At 36.2% G+C, this 14897-nt stretch overlaps 1 long non-coding RNA gene across 1 annotated transcript in view; it reads left to right on the top strand.

The window, feature by feature from the left end:
• LOC141522982 (uncharacterized) overlaps positions 1-8997 on the top strand; it is an 87231-nt gene extending 78234 nt beyond the window's left edge. The window contains exon 3 of the long non-coding RNA XR_012478283.1: positions 8774-8997. This is a non-coding gene — a long non-coding RNA (uncharacterized LOC141522982). The remainder of the gene's footprint in view (positions 1-8773) is intronic.
• The last annotated feature ends 5900 nt before the right edge of the window (positions 8998-14897 follow it).

Raw genomic sequence — 14897 nt, 5'->3', positions numbered from 1 at the left:
ATAAAAGTCTCATTTCTAAAATATATAGAGAATTATATCAAATTTATAAGGCTTCAAGTCATTCCCTAATTGATAAATGGTCAAAAGATATGACCAGTTTTCAAATGAATAAATTAAAGCTATAATCATATGAAAAAATGCTCCAAATCATTATTGATCAGTGAAATGCAAATTAAAAGAAGTACCATCTCACACCTATCAGATTGGCCAAGAGGGGAAAAAAGATCAATATTGGAGAGGTTGTAGAAGGATTGAGACATTGATTCACTTCTGGTAGAGTTGTGAAAGGAATCAACCTTTATGGGGAACAATATGGAACTATGTCAAAGAACAATAAAACTGTTCATACCCTTTGACTCAGCAATTCCAAATCTAGGTCTAAATCCAGAAGACCTTATAGAAAAAGGGTAAAGTCCTAAATGTTCCAAAATATTCATAGCAGCTTTTTCTGTAGTGGAAAAGTACTGGACATTGAGGGGACACCCATCAATTGGGGAATGGCTAAACAGGTTATGCTACATGAATACTATAATTGATGTTGATGATGAAGTTGGTGCCCCATAACCAGTAAATCTATATTTAGTGGCCTTGAACATAGGTCTTCCTGACTTTAAAACTGTTTCCCTGTCTACTGAACTACACTGAGTAGTATAATCAATATGGAAAAGTATGGTAGTCCTATGTTGCCATAGAGTCTTGAATGACACTTATATCCCTAAGCTTTGCATCTTTAACTTTCCAAAGCAAACGACCTCAGATCAACCCTCCAGATTATATGTTCTTCTGGATCACTGAATTGAATCTATTTCACTAGCAGTATTTCTGGGAAATTCCTCTATTAATATTTTCTCTGTTCCATTGTGATGGTGTGGCTGTTACTTTGGGTCATCCTTGGTCAAACAAGGAGGAAAAGGTGTGATGGTTCTTTGGAATCGTAAAGACTTTCATTGTAACTCTGATGATGGATTGGTTAGATGTTTGTCTATTGTCCATGGATCAACCTGAATAAATCCAAAGAAGTTTATCAACTGGTTGATTAGAGTTTAATGAACAAATTTTGTGGGCATGACAGTTCTTGAAGATAATCTCTTAACAAACAACAGCATCTGTCCTTAGTGTATATGCTGAATTGCAATTGTCTTTAGTTACAGCTGAAAGTATCTCATTAAATCAAAGACCGCATATCCCTATTCTTCACTTTTTTAATTCGCATGTCTAACAAAGCAAAAGATTATCAACTGAGTAATTGTATCTTCGAGTTGCAAGCACAGGAAAGTCCCCATAGTGTGTGCCTGTCAACAGTCATCATTTGTAATGCCATCTCATTTTCTTTCTTGTACAATCCATAGAAGTCAGAGGCATGAACCCAAACTCTATTATCAAGAAGAGAAAGTAGAGAGCCACAAATAATTAGATGATAGGATAAAAGGTGTGAAAGGTGATCCTTGAGCTTCTTTTTCCTCTTCTGTGTGAAAAAAGCAAAGCAATTGTTTTCAACTTTTATGCAAATAAGGATGAGTGCACTGAAAACATTTTTGAAGACATCAAATTCAAAAGTTTTTTTCTTATAGTCCTGTGCAATAGCAACAATCTTTTGGTAATTTTCAAATATAATCATCTTAGAAAAAATATTGTCATTCATTTGAAAGATATATTAAATGCATTTCAGAGATTCTGGTATTTGATGTTTCATTAATAGTGTAAAGAAAATTATTTCCAATATAATAATTGACTTTGTAAAGAACTCCAATCAGGTTTAAATAATTGCTCTACCTCTGGGCCTGAGTCACAGGGGCATCATCTCAAGCTTATTGTGTTGGGACAGATGCCTGCTCACAGACCTTCTTGCAACCCAGAAGGAATGCTAAAGGCTAGCATGAGTGAGTACTCAATGAAAACAAAAACAAGAATAAATTCCCAAAGAGCTGTCTACAAGGCAGCATGGTACAAATGGAAAATACAATGCTTTGCAATAAGAGGGCTTGGGTTCACTCACCTCTGACATTTACATGTGTGATCTTCCTTTTATTTTAAGGGCTTCAGTTTTCTCAGCTATAAAATGAGATGATTGGCTTAGGTGGCTTCTAAGGAGCCTTCCAATTCTATATCTATTATCTTCTCATTTTATAATATTGATAAAAGGAGAGTGTTTTGCGGTAGCAGATACAAAGGGGACTTTGGTGACCAACCAGTCCAATCTATCCACAAAAGGAACCCCTATAGAACATTGTTGACAATTAGTTTCAGAGAGGTTCTCTGAAGGTCTCTTGCCCTATCCCAATCTTGGATGGTTCCAATTGTTATTTTCTTTCTCTAAAATTAAGTTTAAATTGATCCCTTTGAGATTTCTCTCCATTCTTTGTGGTTCTGCCTTTACTTATAAGCTCTTCTGTTCAGGTTTTTTTGATGCCTTTCCTACCTTGGCCTTCATAAAAACAATCTCTTCCTGTCTCTTCAGAATTACTATATTTTATTGCCCTTCATGTTTTCAACAGTCCAATGACCTGGGCCTCCTTGCTCTTATTCACACAAATTATTTCTCCTCCTAACCTTGGACATTTTCACTGTCTAATTGCCATGTCTCAAATTCTTTGTCTTCACCTCTGCCGCTGGGTTTCCCTGGTTTTCTTCAAGTCATAGCTAAAATTTCTTTTTTTATTTTTAAAAGTTTTTATTTTATTTTTCCATTTACATTTTGTTAAAGTTTTTCAACATTCATCCACATGCATATTTATAAACTATACATTTTTCTACTACCCTCTCTTCCCACCCTCTTCCCCTCAGTGGCTTATACATGTGTGCTTAGCATGTTTACATAGTATTCACTTTATGTATGAGGAACTAGAACTAAGAGAAAAGGAAAAAAATATGGGATAGGAAGGAAAAACCATGAGAAGTATTTTTTTAAAGTGAACATTCAGATTCTATGATTTGGGTTTTTTTAATTTCTTTCTTTGCCATCACCCAGGGTAAGGAAAAATGAGAAGAACAATCTGTCATATTCCATGACCATTGATTTGATGCTTTCAAGACCTAGGGAATCCTGAATTTGACTTCTTGGTTTTAAATTGTCATTGTCTATCTGTCTGCAGTAGTCTCTCCTTAACCTAATAACTCTTGAATTTGGTTACATTATTACTTGTCATTTTCATTTTAGCATGCCTTTTAGGAGGTGATTAGTAGATTTTTTCAATGAATTTTTATCTTCTGGTTTGAGGATATCTGGACCATTTTCCTTGATGATTTCCTTGCATGATATTATCCAGGCTCTATTTTTGATCCTGAATTTCAGGGAGTTCAATAATTTTTGAATTAATTCTCTGGATCTATTTTCCATGTCAGTTGTTTTTCCACAGAGGTATTTTACATTCTCTTCTGTTTTTCATGTTTTGTTTAGCTTGTTTTACTTATTTAAGGCAATGGGGTTTGAGTGACTTACCCAAAGTCACACATAAAGGCAATTACTAAGTGTCTGAGGTCAAATTTGAACTCAGGTCCTTCTGACTCCAGGGCTGGTGTCCTATCCACTGTGCCACCTAGCTGCCCTTGACTGATTCTTGATATCTCATAGAGTCATTATCTTTCATTTGCCCAATTCTAGTTTTCAAAAACCAATTTCTTCATTTTGCTTTTCTATCTTTTTTCTATTCAGCCAATTATATTTTTGGAGGAGTTGTTTTCTTTTTCCATTTGCCCAATTTTATCTTTTAAAGAGTTGGGTTTTTTGGTCCATTTCCCAAATGTATTCTTAAAGGAATTGTTTTCTTCAGGCAATTCTTTGTGTTTCCTTTTGTAAGATGTTGAATTTAACTTGTATTTCTTTCCCCAATTTTTCTACTTGATTTTTAAAAATCTGCTCTGAACTTTTTCCAAGAGGTCTTTTGGGACTGGAGACCAATTCCTAGTCCCCTTTGGGTTTTACTACTTTTTCTGTCATCCTCTTCTCAGATGTGATGTTCCTTATCTCCATAGTAGCTTTCCTATCTTCATTTTCTGACTTGTCTCTGATATTTTGAGCTCTGCCTCTGAGAGCCTGAGTTACAGGGGCATCTTCTCAAGCTCATTGTGGTGGGGCAGATGCCTGCTCACAGACCTTCTGAGTTGGGAATGTTAAAGGTTAGCTCACTGGGCAGGGGTCATCCAGCTCAGTCATGCTGGCTGCACAGAGGGTCTGGGGACCCCAGTCTACCACCTGCTCTTGTTTGAGAACCCTTCCAGTTGAGCTACTGCAGCTTAGGCCTGTCAGGACCCAGGGGTCTTAGAGGCAGATCTATGCTGTGTCCAAGAGAATCAACCTGGCCCACTCTGTACACAGCCTGCATGGGTCTGGGCTCCCTGACCAGACCATGTTCCCCCTCCATCCAAGTGAGACAGACCTTTCCTAAAAGCCTTCCCAGATGTCTTAAGTTGGAAAATGCAACACTATGTTTATTTGTGGGTTCTGTAAAAATTTGTTTAATGTGGTTTCTGAGAGAAGCCTTGGAGAGTTTAGAGAAGTTTATGAATTCTCTCTGCCATTTTGGCTCTGCCTCCAGAATAATTTCTTTTAGAATTAAAGATATTATAAATGGGGTAGGAAGACCCTGCCTATGCTGCGATTGCTTTTTCAAAGTTATGGTCTTTCTGTGTTAAAAAAGGTAGGGTAAATAGTTTGATAATACTGTATTATAATCCCTGCTCTTTTCCCTCTTTCATCACTTTTTTCCTACTTTTCATTGTTTTTAGTCCCAAAGGAAGCTCAGGATAATCTTTGATGAATGATACCCCAATTGGAAAGCCACCTGTGCCTCAGAGGCTTATCTATTCCTTATTCTTGGTCTTTTTCTTCTTTTACCAATTTATACCATAATAACTGTTTCAATATGTGAGTAGTAATCATGGTAGTCTCCCTCTGATTTTTTAATCATATATATTTCAGATCTTAAACCTGTTTTCCTTGATTCCTATGAAGAAACACATGGGAAGGGAAATTTTAGGAAACAACCAAGAATAATAGTATTACCATTGTCTGGAAAAATTTGAAAATAGATGGTGCTTTTTCCATGAATCTTATTGTTTTCCTCTTCATCTCAAGTATTTCTCAGATAAATGATTCTGAAGGTTGGTCCATTCTCACAGCTCATAAGAAGATGATCGGGTGGCATTTGCTTTGGGAACAGAGAGACAGTTCATTACAAAATATAATCCCTTTGACTTCTTTCCAATCCCATCTTACTGGAAAAATTAAAATTTCTTTTTCTAAGAAATTATTATTAAATTTCAAATGGGATCACACTTGAAATTTGAAATGTTATTCTCCAATTCTATTAGAATTTTCAGGTGGTCTCTGGAAGAGCAGGTTGGAGAAAGGGTGGTGGTGGTGAAAGATTCACCTATAGTCCTAGGTGGAAACCAAAAGAACATCTTGCTATCAGAATTTTGGCCCTTGCCTCATTTAAATAGGAAAATATCTCTTAAAAACACTGGGAGAATTATGCAAAAAACCCAGTTTTGCCTGATATTTGTCAAATTTCTGTTCATGGAGAGATGCCTATTAAGTAAATTCAAAGCCTATTATAGGAATTCCAAACCTATCAATCTTCTTTTGAAATTGACAATTTCTTCCAATAAAATGACTATACACATAGATAGAATAAAAGCAAAAATTCTAACTATGAAAGGTAGCTGAGCATAATGGGAAGAGGGTTAGATTTAGACTCAGGAAACCTAAGTTTAAATCTGACAAAGTTGCTTATTACCTTGTGACCTACTCATCCTCAGCTTATTCAGCTGGAAAATGGAATGGCTGGCCACTATATCTGGTTCTAAAACTCATGATTCAAATTAGGATGGATGCCAGAGGTATCCCTACCAATGGAGCAGAAGTGATGAATACTTTTCTTAAAAATGAATGAGGATAGGGGCAGCTAAGTGGCACAGTGGATAGAGCACTGACCTTGGAGTCAGGAGTACCTGGGTTCAAATGTGACCTCAGACACTTAAAAATTACCTAGCCATGTGGCCTTAGGCAAGTCACTTAGCCCCATTGCCTTGGAAAATCTAAAAAAAAATGAATGAGGATAAACTCCAAAAAAGCATGATGAAGAAGAAAGCAAAATAACTGCTGATATGAGAACTCTGCTGATCAAAATGCTATATATATATATATATATATATATATATATATATATATATATATATATATATATATATAAAACCATCTATAAATGCATTTGGAAGAATGAAAGTGTGAGAAGTAGTAGAAAAAGGGAAGAAATATGTGATATTTGAATCATTTGGGCATGAGAAATGAAATAATATTGGGAAGAGTAGTAAAAGTAAGGTAAAATGATGAGATTTAGAAATAGGGAATGAAATAATTAGAACATAAGCTCATAGGATGGTCTAGGAGTTATGTGAAACCACTTGAATGACTGAGATAAACCATTAGAGGATGAATGATAATGAGAAATTCTTGCATTTCATCCATCAGTAAGAGAGGAAATAAGAATTTCATGCAGAAAATTAGTATTATAAAATAAAAAGAAAAAGAAATATGAAAACTAGAACTTTGAAGATATAACAGTGGGATATAATAACCTAAACAAAAAAAAAGAAAAAAGATACAAATTCTTTTAAAATTTACTTTGGGACCAACTTTGGTTGGTTTTTATTTAGCATTCATAAATACTTGACTGGAATTTGGGAGATTTCGGTTCAAACCCTGCCTCCATCTAACGAATAACTGCATGGATTCATGAAACTTTTCACCTCTCTTTCTACCCAGATTTTTTACTTATAAAATGACTCCATTATAAAACAATTTGAATTCTACCTGGTGAACTGTTTACTCCTTTGTTCCCTATCCAGTCCCTATGGCTTCCTATTCACTAATGCATTTTCTTCTGTTCCAGCTAGGACTGCTTCTGTCATACCTTCTAACTAAGGGAGAACTGAAACTCTAAATTATGTGTCCTTCTTGATTATTGGTTCTAAAGTCAAAAGATCTGAGTTCAGTTCTGCCCTCTGAGACTTAGTACCTGTGTGACTTTGACCAAATCACTGAACATCTCAAGGCCTCAATTTCCTTATTTGTGAAATAAAGGGGTGTGACTAGAAGCCTTATAAAGTACCTTCTAGATGTAGTTATAGAGTCCTTTGTTTACATGATTCTTTGTGACCAGTCAAACCAAGATCCTTCAGTTCCTATCAGTTTTTGGACTCATTGCCTTCTCACACTTTGACCCTCATCTAGACCTTCAGAACTGATGTCTTAATTCTGTCCAGTTGTATTTACTTGATCAAACCCACCCTGAGCAGTAATAGGATGAAACTTGTGTTGCCATTCAAGATTGATACTAGTCTTCCTTTTTTATTTCATTAAATACTTGGGATGTGATTTTTGTGAATGAAGAGAATAATCTCACTGACCAAGTGTTCATTTGAGTAATGAAGTATAGGAAAAATCAATGCTGGTGGAGTGAACATATTTCTTGACTGATTTTGTAATTTTCAATTAATTTTTGACTCATTTTAATTATTCAAAATGGTTGAAACACTAGTTCTCATAGAACAGCCTAAATCATATTGGTTTTGAAAAGCAGACATCCAGTCAAAAGGTAAAGAGATCATGAAGGCGAGGAAATTAAAAAAAGAGAAAGAAAAATAATTTTTCCTCCTGCTAGAGAAAAATGTCATTATAGCATAAATGTGATATGAACAGCTGGGAGGAGAAAAGTGGTGAATTAAGAAGGAAAGCCAGACTAAAAAGATTGAGAATTACAGGTTGAAGTCCTCAACAGGTCAGTCCAGGTTGAGTTATTAAAAATCAGTGAGGCTAGAAGAAAAGCCATGAATCTGAGTAGGGGGCATTGATCAGGAGAAGGTAACCATATTAAAGGTTCATTCTGGTGGCAAATTTAGAAATCATGAATAGCAAAACCTAAAAAAAGACATCTGTAAGTTTCCGGGAGGACTTAAAAAAGGGGGAAAATCACTGAATTAAAAAAAATGGCTTTGATGGGTGAAGAAGCTAATGGACTGTCTTAGAGACAATTTTATATCATTTATGTACAATTAATCAATTAGCATTGAGTGAACACCTTTTTATGCTATTTTCTAGGGATATAATAAACTCTGCATTCCCTCCTCATGAGATCTTATCTTACACAGTCCTGTCAACCGAGACCTAATGGAGAGTAGAAATACTTGTTCATACAGTATCAAGTCCAATCAGTCTCTGAATGGAACCAGTTAAAGGTTCTTAGGAAAGGCAAATGGAAATAACAGACTTGAGTGTTGATGTCTGGAGCAGTTTCTTCTACTTACTGTGAGAATGATAAATGATTGTTGAATGGAACTGAATTTAACTGAGCTGAATTGAATTGCAAGTGTGTAGAAGATACTTCTGAAATCTCTCAAAAGAATTTTTCAAACAAAAGAGTAGATCTCTACTTCAAAAGAAATACACTAATGCCTTTAAATGTATCATTCTGAATAATATAATATAAAATAAATAATAATAATAATAATAATAATAAACAAAAACATTCTAGATATTGAAATATCCTCCCAGAGTACTTACTCAGGAAATCCTTCAAGTGAATTTGAGTAATTATGATAAATATGCCTCAAAATTGTCTTCCTCTTTGTAATCTTTCCTGATGATGAGAATAAAATTCTGCTTACAGTGGATGGTTTGATACATGGTTCTTAGATCAGATTTTTAATATCAAAACATGTCATCACTAATCTGATTTTCTCTTTCTTCTACCTTATATCTTGGCCCCAGTAGGACAGAGCTTAATAACGGAATGTGTCTAGACAACCAAAAGTACACAGTTGTCCCAAGAACTCCTGATGGTCTTCAAGAAAGGGACAGCCCATAAAAACAATCTAGAAGGAAAACCCATTATTTCAAAGTTGGAAGCTTATTGGAGACTCTTCTATTTTCTTTTCTCTTCTTCCACAAAGAATCAAATGACTCTTGCAAAAGATGACCTGTCTTTATAGTGGTACCCCAGCACTGAAGGCATTATAGAACTAATGTTAATATTGACTCTTCATCTAAAAGAAATGTGGATATATCTCCTGAAGCTCATTTTTTTCAGTAAACTTTTAATTTCTCTAAAATTTTGCCTCCTTGTCTAGTCTTTTGGGATGGCATCATGGGGTAGTTAAAAAAATTCTATATTTTAAATTAACTGAAACATGTTTATATATACTTTCTGACTCTGGGAAAATGTTTTCATTTTCTAATTATCAGTAAAATGGGGAAATACCATCCAGAACACCTCTCACTCAGGGAAAATCAACATCTGTGGGCATCAAATGATATGATGGTCATAAAAGGCTTTTTAAAAACCTTGAAATCATAAATGAATATTATATTTAAGCCCCTATTCTTTCTATACCCCATGGGGAAGGAGACAGTATTCTTTATGCAAATTATGGATGAAAACAACTGTTTGATTTTAAAGCATGTATATTTGTGTGTCATTGATGTGACTTGACATAGAATCACAGAATCTCAGTATTGGAAGAGCTTCCAGAGGTTACTTTTCTCTGGCAAAATATGGCTAATGCAAAGGTATGACCTTAGAGTTTCAGTAATATTATTTCAGATCAAATAAGGTTATAAATAATACCTCTTTAATATGTTGTGTTGACATCTGGACATTTTCTATTCTAGTAGTAAATTATATTACATCAATAAAGGATATGTCAAGTAACAATAAGGTCAATTCTATCACAGAACCACCTTCATTAGTAGGAAAATTAGAAGAAACTGGATGTTCCCAAGGTTGAGCTAGGAGCAACAAGGTGGCTTAGTAGATAGCGTTTTGGATCTGCAGTCAAGAAGATATATCTCATGAGTTGAAATCCAACCCCAGAAACTTGCTAGCTGTGTGATCCTGGGCACGTTGCTTATCCCTTGTTTGTCTTAGCTTCTTCATGTATAAAATGATCTGGAGGAGGAAATGGCAAGTCACCCCTCAATCATTGTCAAGAAAATTCTGAAATGGGGTCACAAAGAGTTAGAAACCTTGGAAATGAGTGAACAAGGACAAGATTGAATAGGGAGACTAGGTCTGACTAATCTAGAGGCAGATATCCTGAGGAAGCAAAACTTACACCATGAGCTTCTGGTAGCTGTCTTTTAAAAGTACAGTAGTTAGGGCCATGCAAAATACCAGAAGAGAAGAAGGGACCCAAACTCAGACTAATACTACTCCCCCAACGTGACACCTTGCAGAAGATGGATTGGTCTGATAAAGGTACACCAGTACTGAAGGCAGTGACAAAATAGCTTAAATGCCTGCTCTGTACACAAACCAGGTCTGGATATTTGCTCATTGCATAGGATAAGTAAGATTTTTCTGATGCAACATTCTCTGGTTCTCACTTTCTCTCCATATCTGTCTCTGTGTGTCTCTGGTTCTATGTCTCTGAGTCTCCTTCTTAGTCTCCCTTTCCCTGCCTTCATTCGTATTTCCCCTCCATCTTCTCTATGCTTTCTCTCTCCCTTTTCCTTTTCCCCTTTCCTCTCCCTCTCTCCTTTCTTTCTCTTTTCCTCTATCTTCCCTCTCCCTCTCTCCCTCATTTGCTCTGTCTTTCCGTTCCTCTTCTCTCTTTTCCTTCCTCCCTCTTTTTTTTCTCCTTCTCTTTTCCCCTCCTCCACTCCCTTTTCATCATCATGAATGGAACCATGGGACCTCTCCTGCCATCATGATGAAACTCTGGAAAAGAGAGATGAGGGATAATAGCAAACAGGATGCAGCCCTTAATGTTCAACAGAAGGCTGAAACAATGTGAACATGAGTGTCAAATGATAACAAATGGCTTTCTAATGTGGGGGGGAAGGATAGAAAAGTAGCTGAACAAGGACAAATGGCCAAAAGAACTGTGAACATATGTGATGAAGAGATAATGAGAACCATAATAGCCTAGAATAAAATTGGGGAGGATGAATCAATTCACCTCGTTGAGCAGGGAAGTCAGTTCTTATTCCTAAGCAACTTAGCTAAAAACATAAATAAATTAAAAGGAGAGGGGAAGATGTCTGCTTTAAAAAATTTGTCTGAGGTTTGCCAATTAACCTGTAAAGGCCACTGAGAACAAGCATATCTGAAATGGGTGGGTGGGGGGTTTAATATATAGTTCCTTTTTATATACACTTTGGAAGATTTGAGTTTGAAAGAATCATTTCTGTTCTGACAATTGACTTTCCCTTCTTTGTTCAGGATTGGAGGGGGGAAATGCATTAACACATTAAACCTGAAAGGTCAAAAATCTGTGAAATGCTAAATTAAAAGGGAAAGAAGCTGAGGCAGAACTTTTCACTTGCTTCATCTCAATATAAATTGCAGATCAAACAGTTATCAGGATTGACAATGGCCATCCAATGCGAGAAGAATGATGTTCCATTTAACACAAACAATGTAGTGCTGGGTTAGGCTGCTGCCAGTACATAGGTCTAATTTTCAGATCCCCAACCTTTATTCTGGTTATTCCTGTCTTCCATTTGCTCCTTCTGACCTTCAGATGATCTGATTTTATAAACCAGAGTGAAAAAGCCAGGGGTTGGCTATAGCTTCTCCTAGGCAGGAAGCTCTTTATTTGCTTATCCATGTATTTATTCCTGAATATATTTGCTTTGTGGAGCAACAAAGGGAAATACCATTTTAAGCTGATTTATTGCAAACAGATGGTTTGTCACTGGAGAAAATATTTTCAGCAAACCAGGGGTAGGGGATAGTTTTGAGAAAGGGGGCTTGAGAATTTGCTTGCCATTTCAGAAGCAAAGCTCTTAGCAGAGATATTTGGAGTGAACTAAACTCTGGGATCTTTGTCACAGCTCTTCTTGGAAGAGGAGCTATAAGATAAAAGTTGGAAAGATGTTTTCTCAATAGATATCTATTTTTTATAATCTCTCTCTCTCTCTCTCTCTCTCTCTCTCTCTCTCTCTCTCTCTCTCTCTCTCTCTCTCTCTTCCCCTTCCATCCAGTATCCAATTCAGGCATTGAGAGTTAAACTATTCTATATTTCATTGGACAGGTTATTTCTTTGATATGGACACTATTTCCACAGGGTAGACCTATAGGTCATTTGTGATTTCCCATCCTGTATGATTCTTACCCATGTTCTTCCATAAATCTATCTACTATACTGGAAGTCATCCTCTGAATTTCTTAATATTTAATAGATTTTCTAGACATCACTTAGAGCAAAGATGTTATCCCTCAGTCTCACTGCTTGTTTGTCCTATCTCCTTTTCTAGTCTTATCAAAGAAATGTTAAGTGAAAAAAGAATAATATGATGACCTTATTAAGAAGCAAAGAGTTCAAGACCATCACTCTGTTATTTTTTTTTCCTTTCCACTAATGAGTTCTTTCTGAAACCTCATTTTAGGGAAGGGTCTAGATGGGCCTTCCTTCATTCTCTGGCCCTCACTTCTATCTAACTATGCGTATCTCCACCATCACCCCTACTCTTGTTTCCCTTAGTCCCTTTAAGAACAGGGACTAACCTTTTGCTAGTTTTTGTAGTGTACTGCCTAGCAGAATGTATGGCATAGAATAAATGCTTGCTGACTTACCTACTGACAAGAGTGAAGGATAAATGAGAGAAGCTTCTAGGCTCTGCTAGAATTTACATGGTCTCAATAGAAAGCAAAGAGACCAAAGCAGATGCTCACCAGCTGGAAAAGAGAAAGATATTATGGCCCAAGAGTGTGTTGTACTATTGCTGTGATGAAGGCAAAAGAGAAGTTGAATATGTCTTCCCAAGAAACCTGGGAAGACATATAAACTGATGCAAAATGAAGGAAGAAGAACCATGAAAATGATACACACAATGACTATGACAAGATAAATAGAAAGAACATTAAAGTAGAAAACTTCCCCAAATTCCCTTTGGCCATTAGAAAAAACCACCCTTCAAATAACAAACAATAAAATAATCAAAAAGATGAGATATTTAAGGCATTATCTTCATTGTATGACACTGGGTAAGTCATTTAACCTCTGTATGCCACAGTTTCCTTTACTATAAAATGGTCTTTATTACAATAGCATATGCCTAAGAGGATTGTAATGAGGATCAAATAAGAAAATATTTGTAAACTTCTGATTATCAAAATGAGTGGTCTAAGTGAGAAATTTTTTACTATAGCAATAATCAGAAGAGTTGCTGGCCCCAAATATTTTTGTTGAAGGTTTTTCAAGTTTGTTGATTGCTTATACTCCAATATCCTTTAATTTTCCAAGTTTGGGTCTGCTAATGATAATGGTTTTGTCCTTCATTCTCGAAGAAGACCATGACAGAGGAAGATGATGCTATGACAAGCCCATGAAATAGATCTGAGTGATGGGGATGCTGTGCTAAGTCACCAGCCTCATTTGCCTCTCCAGAGCTATCTGGGTCCAGTGGCTAGATGTGGATCGGGATGACCCGAGATGACCCTGGATGGGAGGCAATCAAGAGTAATTGATCTGCCCAAGGTCATGCAGTTAGTAAGTGGCAAGTATCTGATAGTGGATTTGAACTCCCATCCTCCTGAACCCAAGACCAGTCCTCTATCCCTGGCACCACCTATCTGCTCTTGGTGGGGGGGGGTTAATAATGATAATAACAGCTAACATTTTATGATATTTAAAGCTTATAAAGCACTTTACATCTTATCTAATTTCACCCTCATGACAGTGACGTAGATATTATTATTTCCCTTATTTTTCAAATGAGGAAACTGAAACAAAGAAAGGCTAAATAATTTGCCCTATTTTTGCATGGTAAAAAATATTTGAGGTGGAATTTGAATTCAGGTCTTCCTAACTCCATATTTAATACTCTCTTTACTGTATAACCTTGCTTTCTTCTGCCTTAAGAAGTCATTTCTTGATCCCTGTTGCAGCTGGGTCTCAGTTTCAAGACCTTCTTATATCTGGGACCTTATTAGTACTTCTGTTGCATTGATTGTTCTGGAAATCTCTTTTTTAGTTGATTCGGAATTCCATCTGGATTGCCGGCTTCTGTGGATCACCTAAGTCATTTCTCTCTAATTGTTTCTATTCACAATATCCAATATTTGCCCTGGTTCCCTCACTCCTAGCTCTTAGACATATCTCCTTAAATCTAATAGTGTGAGGTTACTGACAAGTTTGCCTCTTTGGATGCATATTTCCTGTTTAATAGTATAGGTACCAGTCTATGGAAAATAGGCTTTGTTTACTGCACATTCAGTAGAGAAGGAAATCTAAGCCATATCACTAATCATGGCAGCTATGGGCTTTACACAGTCCCTTCTGCAGGAAGTCTTTCCCCATATCTCCAGCTGCTATTGCTTTGACCTCTAAAATTATTTTCCATTTTTTTCCTGTTTCCAGATTGCATGTATCTTGTTATTTACAATCTTTCTCCCCCATCAGAATGTAAGCTCATTGGGGACAGGCATTTTAAATTGTTTTTCTTTATATATCCAGAGTTTAGCAGAATACCTAGCATTTGATAAATAATTACTTCCTTATTGATTGAGTCTATTAAGATACAAAGAAATGGTATGACATTTTTCTAAGTGACTTTGAGAATGGTAGTGAAGAGTGCAAACCTGAGAGTCCACTATCATAAAAGTCTTGGAAGGACTCATAACAGCATATGAACCATTGGCACATTTTTGAATCCTTATGTAAACTCCAGAGGAACAGAGCCAAAGATAATACTGTCCGCAAATAATGTTCTATAAGACCCTGTTGGGGGTATTCCCATTAATCAGTAACTGCCCTTGTCTAAAAGCAGTAGGGTAGATGATACCAGCTACCAAAAGGTTTTCCATTGCTGTGTGATCTGATTGGTTGCTTTCCAGGTTTCCACAGGAGACATTGCAGCATAGTTACTGCAAGTATAAAATATGAGAAAACTC

This window comes from Macrotis lagotis, chromosome 4 (genome assembly GCF_037893015.1).
Source record: "Macrotis lagotis isolate mMagLag1 chromosome 4, bilby.v1.9.chrom.fasta, whole genome shotgun sequence".
Classification (NCBI taxonomy): domain Eukaryota; kingdom Metazoa; phylum Chordata; class Mammalia; order Peramelemorphia; family Peramelidae; genus Macrotis; species Macrotis lagotis.
The sequence above is the reverse complement of the archived record's forward strand: the minus strand, read 5'-3'. Positions and strand labels throughout refer to the sequence as shown.